This window comes from Manacus vitellinus, unplaced genomic scaffold (assembly GCF_001715985.3).
Source record: "Manacus vitellinus isolate BGI_N305 unplaced genomic scaffold, ASM171598v3 scaffold_16_pilon, whole genome shotgun sequence".
Taxonomy (NCBI): Eukaryota; Metazoa; Chordata; class Aves; order Passeriformes; family Pipridae; genus Manacus; species Manacus vitellinus.
The window spans coordinates 3657232-3666701 of record NW_021939189.1 but is presented as its reverse complement, the minus strand read 5'-3'; positions in this window follow the sequence as shown (position 1 = coordinate 3666701).

Genomic DNA, 9470 nt, shown 5'->3' with positions numbered 1-9470 from the left:
AGCCTTTGGGGTGGCTTGTTGGATGGGGAATTAATAATTTGGGAAAGGTTTACACTGTCAGGCTCATGAGTACCTACACCACAGCTCATCACTGGCACAACTCGGCTCCCACCCAACCTGGAGAGGAAAAGGGGTGCTTAGAGTATCAAAGTTCTCAACCATCCATGTTGGTGTGAAGGTGTGAGGCAGGGAAGCCCAACCTGGACCACCTTTACAATCTCTTCAGGCTCTTTTGAACCACTCAGAATTAATACTAGAGCTGATTCAAGCCACTGCCTGAAGGAAGAGGCACAGGGATTCACCTGGAGCAAATCCTGTAAGGTTTAGTTTTTTTAAGCCACTTACCCCAGCCCTGTCCCATTGCTTTATCCCATTCTCTACCATTGTCCATAATCCCCAGTGGGGAGGGTGATTTTGCTGGTGAGGATGCCCAAGAGCTCCAGCCACAGGCCAATCCAACAGGCACAAACCAAGCAGACAGCCTTATCATCAAGGAATTCCTGGCCTAAGAATAAAATCTGAAAGCTTGAAAGCAAGCAGGGTGCAGTGTGAGGTGAGAACCCAGCTCTCTGCAGCGGAGGAGCCGAGGCAGGAACAGCTTTATAAGGAAACCAAGAACCCTTCTCCAGTCCTGCTCTAAGCACAGCTCAGCACACCAGCAAATCTGGCTGCAGATTGAAATCTTGGCTCCCCCTGAAGCCAATGGCAAACATCCCACTGGCTTCAATGGGAGCAGGACTTGATGCCAGATCTCGTGCTTCCCATTCCTTTGCCGTAGCCTGAGAGCAAACTTCCCTTCCAAGGCTGTGTCTGCAGCTAAGGCCTTCAGGAGCACAAGAATGGCTCTCCTTGCAGCCTGAGAAGTATCAATGGGAAATGAGAGGCTCATTTTTAAGAGAAATGGTGATTGTCCTAGAGAACAACTTGCTTAGAGTTATGGTGCTCTCTGGAGCCCCATTTCTTTCTCTCTGAAAATCTTCCCTCAGGCATTAACCACCTTTTTTCCCTCAGGCTTTAGCTGCCCACAGGGTGCCCAGCAGCTCAAGCACACAGCCTTTGGCTGTGATGAAATCTCCAGTGGGGAACGTGGTTTGAGCTGGGTTATGCACCCACAACACTCCTCCCTCCCAGTCCTAACACCCCTCATCCATCCCGGCTCACACAGCAGCACCTACACACAGTGTGACTTAACAGCAACACAGCAAACAGGCAGGAGATGAAATTTGCCCATTCCTGCTTTCATCACGAGAGAGTTGATAAAGAAAGGTGAAGAAAGGGCTGCTGGAAGAGCTGTGCACTGACCATACAGAGCTCTACATTTGCTCTGGCACGAGCACCTCTCTGCCGAGAGGAGCATCCTGAGATCCCCAAGATATTTGTGAGGTGGCAAAGGTCAGGTCTCTGATTTCCTGCAAATCTTTGCTTTCCTTGGCAAAAATGAAGAATTTTGTCAGGGGAATCTTGGTGGGTGTTTTGTGATCAGTCAAGCACAGCAGATTACTCGAGGGTGCATACAGGACCTCTCGTCTTCTAGACACATGAAAATGAGTGTTCGTTCCAGAAATTCAGGAGTCACCAGCATGGTGCTGACCACCTGTATTGTTCCTTAGGTCATGTGGCATGTCTACTGGACAGATTGATGTCTGTACAGCTGACTGTTTGCATATCAGTTCTAGAGGCAAAGGAAATTCCTCAAATCCCAGAGCACAAACGTGCACTGCTACAGAAAAGCAGGTGGAGATGTGCCAAGTTACAGCTCCTTAGTTGCTGCCCCTGTAAAGAATGCCCTGCAAGGAAAACTAGAAAATATTTAATGAAAGAGCAAAGATAACACAAGACAATCTGGTAAAGGGTAGAATTTAATATTAATGGCTTTCCTTTAGTCACTGTATTTCCTGTTCCTAACTTAACCCTCTAAAATCAGCAATGGTCAGAGAAGGGCTATAGACTTTTGCACATCTAAAAAGTCTTTCACTGAAAGACCTCAGAGCACTTTGCAAATGTTAGGGACTGCTGAGGGATGGCTTTTCCCTGAGGAGACTGTCCATGTAGCCTATGGGCAGATGCTGCTTTGGCTGCTGAGGCCAAATACAGAAATTTGGCTTCTGTCCTACTCTGTAAGAACATCTTTCTTCTTTGTCTCCCAGGTTCCTGTCATCACAGGAACCCAAAAACGAGAGAAGCTGGGCTTCCCTTGAATTCAGTGTGAAAAAGTCCCTTCCTCATGGACAGATGGGTGACAGACACACAGCAGTGATGTGACTGGTGTCATTTCAGCCCATCAGCCACTTCAGGATCTCATCCCTGGAGGTTCTCAGAGCTACATGGAGACAGCTCCTGGCTCAGCTCCTGGTGTATCTGAACATCACCATTAAACAACAGCACACTGAACCTTGCTTCAAAAGGGAGTTGGACCTGCCCCACCTCCCCACCCTCCCCTGCCAACTGGTGCTTGCCTGGAGGAGTCCAAAATTAGCCAGAGCAGATAAGAGATGGACAACATCCCACCTCTGAGTCCCGCCGTCCTTCGCTCCGAGGGGATCCTTCTGTGCCACCCACATCTTCCTTCAACCTGGCAAAGTACCTGAATCACTGAGCTGACCTGCCAAGAGAGATTTAGGCTGGAAACATCTCTAGAAAGATGTCTCTCATTAAGAGCAGAGAGCTGGCTGGGGCACAGGGCAGGGAGAGGAGCTTCAGTCATCGCCTGCCTCGCGTGGGCCCTCCGGACAGGCTCCTCTCCTGGAAGATGCTCTGCTTTGCCTGTGTGACTGCTGGCAGAGCTGGCTGAAAGTTTTCCATCAAAACAGTATTTCTGCTTTGCCAGAAGATAGTTTAAAAATTAAGTGGAAAAATTAAGGGAAAAGAGCCTGGGTTTTGGCCGACATTGTTGGTCAAAAAATCCCAAACTTGAGATTTTTTAGCCAAAAATGGAAGTACTTGGGGAAGGCAGGGGAGGAAAGGGAGGTGCCTGGCAAGACTTAGCGATACCCTGAAAAACACCTACAAAAATTTTGACAAATACGAGGATGTTTTCGTCAATTTTGTCAATTTTTTTCCATACTTCTGCTTTTAGAACCATCCTATGGGGAGGCTGGAAACAAGCAAATATGCCTTTTTCCTCCTATACATATGGCTCTGGATACTCCATAGCTTTTGGTTTAAGCACAGGCAGCAATCCCTCAAGAGAGACACGTTAGAAAGACCAGATCTCTCCTAGGAGCTGCCCAAGAGCCTATTACCCAAAAACTGTGATTCTCAGACAGGGACACACAGAGAGCTGGTGCTGCTGTGAGTTTGTACAGCTGATGGAAAGCCTCGATAACCCCTCAGTTGCCTTGCACACAAATAAACCAAGCCATGGGGACAGCCAGGGAACAGGCACTGCCTGTGATGGATGGTGCTGTGCACACAGCTGTTGCAAAACCATCGTGCTGAACAGCCAAGCAGCAATGTTGTTACAGAGGGAATGGCACATAAATACCTGGGAACCCACACAAAGCTGTTTTCCATCTTGCTTACACAATAATGTGGTTTTTCTTTTTCCCCCTCTGAAATCGTTTCTTCAGCAAAACATGATTAGGAAAAAAAACCAACCAAACCCAAACCCAAAACTGAGCTGGAATCTTCCTTACCCTCTGGGAAATGTGGCTGTCAGCGTTTCTCGGGCTCAGTGTCACTGCTCCCTCCTCAAGGAATTGCTGGTGATGGGAAGTGATGTGGGGAAGAAGCTGTGAGCCAGTGTCAGGCAGCTCCAGGAGCTGATGATGCCTGAGGAGAGCACAAGCCCAGGACTTCAGCAGGACCCTCCTTCCTCCACACAAACCTGGGCATGAAGCAGAGCTGACAGCCCTGAAGCCAACACAGTGAAGTGGCACAGAAGGTGAATCAGCTCTGTGAGAAAACCAAGACGTGACATGTTGTTATTGAGCAGTGCGGAGCAGGGGAGGTTCGATTTATAGTGATTTCCTAAGGAATTAGACCATGACTCTGGACAGGATTTGTATTTTAAACAACACTTAATTTTTTTTGAAGGACTAATTCAATCTAGATGTGGACTTCATACCTTTTCCTTCATGAGAGCAGCAGCAGGGGAGGTGGGCTCAGAAGTCCTGACGTGTCCTGGCAGGGGCTCCACCTTGCTGACAGCCTGGGCTTGACTCTCATCCCACCACAGCCTGGAGTTACAGTCCCAGCCACTTTCACCACAGGCAGTTCTGGCTCGGAGCCCCCAAAGTGATAAAAGACTTCTTGTGTGATCATCTCAGGAGGGAAGTTCAGTGCCAAACAAAGCTGCAGTCTGGTTGAGTCTTTTTGTCATTAGAGACAAAAGTCAAGGGGAAAAATACAGAGCTGGGGGAAAAAAAATGGAAGCTGCAAAATGTTCAAATAATGTTTTTTCCAAGAAAATAAAATAAAAAAAAAATCCCAATGCAAGAATGGCTCGTCTGGTTTTGTTGGCCAGGCTGTGATTACACTGATCTTGGTGCAACCTGAAGACCCTGTTAGAGGATTCTCCATTTTTCCCCAATCCCTCAGCAGTCTGAGTAGTTTCAGTGCCTGTCTCCAGGAGTGCAGTGACCTTACAGAAAACTGTCAGGGATCTTTCAGCAGCTGCTGGTTTTTTGGGGTGGTGGAGCCAGGCTGTGCAGACTGGTGTGTTACCAGAGCTCTCCTGAGGAAAAATGAACATTTCCCTCCCTGCCAGCCCATGTGCAGAGCAGGGTCCTGGCCAGTTTCTGTAAGGGGCATCTCTGAAGTGATGAGAATTTTACCCTTGGTTACTTCCAGTAACAAAAAATATGTCTGAGGATATAAACCCAGTGGGGAATATCCCTTTCCCATCCCTTCCAGAGCAGTAACCACAGCACAGGCTCACTCACTCACTCCATTCATGCTCATCTCCTGCCTTTTCAGACTCCAGCTGCCAAGAATCCCACTTATCTCCTTTGGGAATTTGCCTTCTACCCCAGACCACCTGCAGTCTCTTCAGGGAAGGACTATTTCTTTGAGCATGGCCTTCCAGCATCCACATGTCCGGATGGAGACTCTTTAGTGCCACTGCACAAATAATACTGAATAATTAGAAAAGACCTCAGAACAAAAACCATTCAAAAAGCAACAGAAAGGGGAGTCACCAGACTGCTACAGGAGTATGATGAGGAAAATAGTTTTCTTCAGAGGGCTGAAGGAGGATGTAAAATGCACTTGAGCAGATGAGGGAAGGTATTTTGTTCAGACCCTTGAGGTGGTGAAGTTTCTGGTGGGTGCAAAGGCCTTGACATGACCCAGACAAGTCACACTGGAGGCTCCAGCTCTACCCAGGCCACAGAGGGATGAAAGGATGAAACACCCAAACAGGAGCCACTCAGAGCCAAACCAGAGGAGCTGAGGGAAGCCACAACTCCCAAGAAAGCCCAGCTGCTGCTCTGCAGCCCAGGGCCAAGGTGGACACCCAGCCCAGGCCATGTGGACACAGTGTCTGGGCTGTGGTAACACAGAGAACTCACAGGCAAGGTCCAGACATCAGCTGCAGGACTCTGCTAACTGGGACAGTCTGTCTGGGTGTCTGGCCACCATTTGGCAGACAGAGCAGATCTGACAAAGTAATAAATGTGGTGCAATGCACCTCCAGGCATCCTTCATGGGGTCTGTCACATCAAAGTGGCATGAAAGGAGACGAGGTGATGCAAGACACGTGGGGGTCAGCTTTGGAGACTCTCTGATCACCTTCAGGGTAGTTACTGCTAGGGGGAATTGGTGGTCCCTCCCCACTTACACAGTCTCTTGTTCAAACTCTCCTTTTATAAACAAACAATTCCTCCCATCTGAAATGAAGATGCTTCAGTCCTGCTTGTCCAGGGCAGTTCTGTTGTCGGGAAGTCTCTCTCCAGGCAGCCTGGCCCATTTCTAAAGAGTGCAAAGACAAGTCAGAGACATGACAAAAAAAAATGTGCACACAGAAAAGAAAACTGATCTTTGTGCATTGGCAGCACTTGAGGAACTCCTGTCTTCTTACTCACCTGCCTCCAAGTCAAGATAACCAGGAGGAAGCTGAAGTGCAAGTGGTTTAGAGAAGTGCAATCAAACGTGTTCAGCACAGGTCCAAGTTCTTGAAGAAGAAATGCTGTTCAGGAGCAGCTCCCACAGCCTGCCTGTTTCTGGGAGCACTGTATTCCTACAGCAGCAGGACAAGTGAGACAAACAACTTGCCAGCAAGGAGGTCACCAGGGCTTCTTTTCTTCCACTGTCAGAAGTGTGAGTGCATTGAATGTGAGCACATCTGGCACAGTTCTCCTCTGCCTGGAACTCCACAGCACATTGGTGTTTGTACTGACACTCCTCAGCAAGAAGAAAACATTCCTTTCCTGATGGAAATGGACCATGTGGTGTTGGGGGAAGCACAAAGGAACATGCAGTTTTCACTCTACCAGCAGAGCAGAGTCCTCCAGCAGCAGCGCTCCTGGTGAGCACGGGGCTGATGGCAGGATAAAGTGTTCCATATTGAGCCTTTTGGAAGGAAAGTTCCTCCCAGGGAAAGCAGGGTCCTGCAGCCGAGGCTGCCGTGGACACCAGGACTTGCAGGAGAGTGGAGGGAGCAGGTGGAGCTGGTGGAGGCAGAAATGACCTCTAAGGAGCAGAGGAGAGATTATACTTTCCTCCTGGTACTTCTATGCCAGAGCACTGGAGCCATCTGAGCCCACCTGCCCTTAGTGATCTTGGCTGAGGTGTCTTAAATAAATAAACCAACTGAGCTCACAGGGAAGGGCAATGGCTTGGGTAGGAGGTGGGGATTAGGAATAAGAGAAAAACAGCAAATGGCTACATGCAAAATAGGCAAACTAAGTACATAAGCCTACTGGATTTATAGATGAGATATTGGCACATACCAGGAACATTTCAAGCCAAATGTATGACAGCATTCCTTACACCCCTCCCTCCCATTGCCATATCCCAGCTTAATGTAAAGCCTTTTGGCTTCCAAGGGCTTGGAGCTACGTTTTATTGTTCAAACAGGTCAACAATTGCAATCAGATGTTGACTCCAGGCAATGCACAAACACGATGATCTGTTAATGTACAGCAACACTTGGATGGAGTTCCAGGATTTTTGCTGCTGTGAACAGTTGTGTGTGATGGCAGCAGGGCCTGGTGTCTCCTAAGGCTGCCTCAGAAAACCAGGAAGCTGATCCATGTAGTGCCATGACAAAGAAGCCAGTGTGAGATCAGTAAATGAGCTCCGTTATTAAAGTAAGCAAAGACTCCATTTCTGGAAGTCATTTTGGGAGGACTCTCACACCAACTGTGCTTTGGTTTGTTATAAAAGCACGGAATGGTTTAGGTTGGAAAAGACCTTTAAGATCATCGAGTCCAACCCTTAACCCAGCACTGCCAAGTCACAACTCAACCATATTCCTGAGTCTTTAAGGGTCCTTTAGGAAGATGCTGCTCCCATCTCCAAGAAGTGTCCTTTTAACAAGGATTGAGCTGGACTGGGACACAGACAATGGCATCTCTGGAATGGGAGAGGATCTTAAAGGTGTAGCTTTGTGCAGCTGTCTGCAAAAAACATCATTACCATGCTGGGGGGAAGTTAAACAGCACAAAGATTCCGCCTAGTGCCTACAACAAAGACACCCAAAACACTTGGCACTGGAGTAATTCCATTTATTTCACACCAGGGCAGTGTGCAGCCAGGTTACGGAGAGACCTTCCCAACAGATGGGACACTTTTGCTCCAATATAAATTTCCACATGCTCAGCACTGTTCATTATTAGGTGGTGCCTGTGGAGCTGCTCCCAACAAACACACAGCAAGGTGCTGCACACATGGAGAACCACCTTTCCCAAAAGCACCTCCAAAATGTCCCTCTCCCCAAGCGCAAGCTCCAGCTCAGGCACGCACAGGGATATCCCAAACAGAGCCTGGCCTGCTTTTTCCAGACAGGAATTTTCTACTGTTGTGTCACTGAGCACAGACCTTGCAAGGCATCATTCAGGTATTAACATCCCTGTGCTTTATTTTGCAGCCTAACCAGGACAAGACCCACCATTTCCTGATTTGTCAGCACACTGGGAACTCTGAGATGTCAGAATTTTACTGCCACATGACCTTTTACACTGACCACAGCTACTGAAGTTGGCTTAGATTTAACCAAATCCCAGTCTCAGTCCAGTATTAGACAGATGCACAATGTATTTACTTACAGCTTCACTCCTCTCTCTTAATTTTCATGCTGTTTGGTTTGCTTTGTACTTTTGTTTCAAGTTCAGAAACCTTATTAAAGTTGTTATGGAAAAAATAAATTTATTATACAACATACTTAATTTGTTCAAAATTGAATGATCCTCTTTCCTATTTTTTTGTTTTGGCTTTCATTTACAACTGGTTCCATTCAGTTTGACTGTTTTTATCTTTTCTATTTATAACCAGCACCAAGAAGAAAATTACCATGGATACAGTACATATGCAAAGTAGCTAATGGAAAAATATATACATTTCACTCTGTAATGAGAAAACTTACATGATATTATTGCCATGGAGAATATATCCCTGTATTATAATAAAATATCAAGCAATAATCGACTGCTAAGATTCTTTTCCACCAACAAAAAATAGCACCATACATGAGATAGTGAGAATCTACACTCAATAACACAATTGTGCAACTAGAAATGTACAGTACTTTAGTAACAGTACAGAGTATTGTTTACAATATGGAAATACCACCACTGTAATCAAAAGAGCATCAGACTCTTACCAACAACTAAAAAAAAGTATTGTCATAGATACACTGAAACAAACAGCTTTTCTTTTCACCAGAATGTGGTAACTGAGGGCAGAGCAGAGCTGTGAATTCATAGCAAAGCTCCTATAAAATGATACAAAACAGAAGTGCAGGAGTACTGAACAGAGTTAAATTTGTTATTGTTATTTTTCTGGCTATTATAACATGGGAAGGTTGTCACCATTATGATGTAAGAGAATGGAATAAAATGGAGCTGTGTTGTGCCACCAGTTTTTAATTAATGTTGGGGTTTGATTATAAAACATAAAAGGTTGATGCATGCTAATCTGTGAGAGCAAGGGAGGTGGTTTTTTCAGTGCTCAGACAGTCGAAAAAATTCCTTGTAAATTCATGTTTCCTTAGGTAAGACCCAGAACTCGGATCCAAATGTCCTTTGGGTCCAGAACCCAGGAGATGGGGACAGGCCACAGGTCTAACCAGCTTTGTATCCTGCTCTGGACAATGGCCAGAAGTGAATTATTACTGAAAAACAGAAGAACTAAGATCCTTCCTTCTCCTATGCACCTCTCCAGGAGCCCACCTTTGCCTAGAGAGGGTGACAGAGCAGCACCAGAAGGAAAATGTTCCCTGCTGTTGAAAAGCACCTTTGATCACCAGTAATGATAAATGCACACGTTATTCTGCCAAGACAGCAGAGAAACCCAATGGCAAATCCTTCACC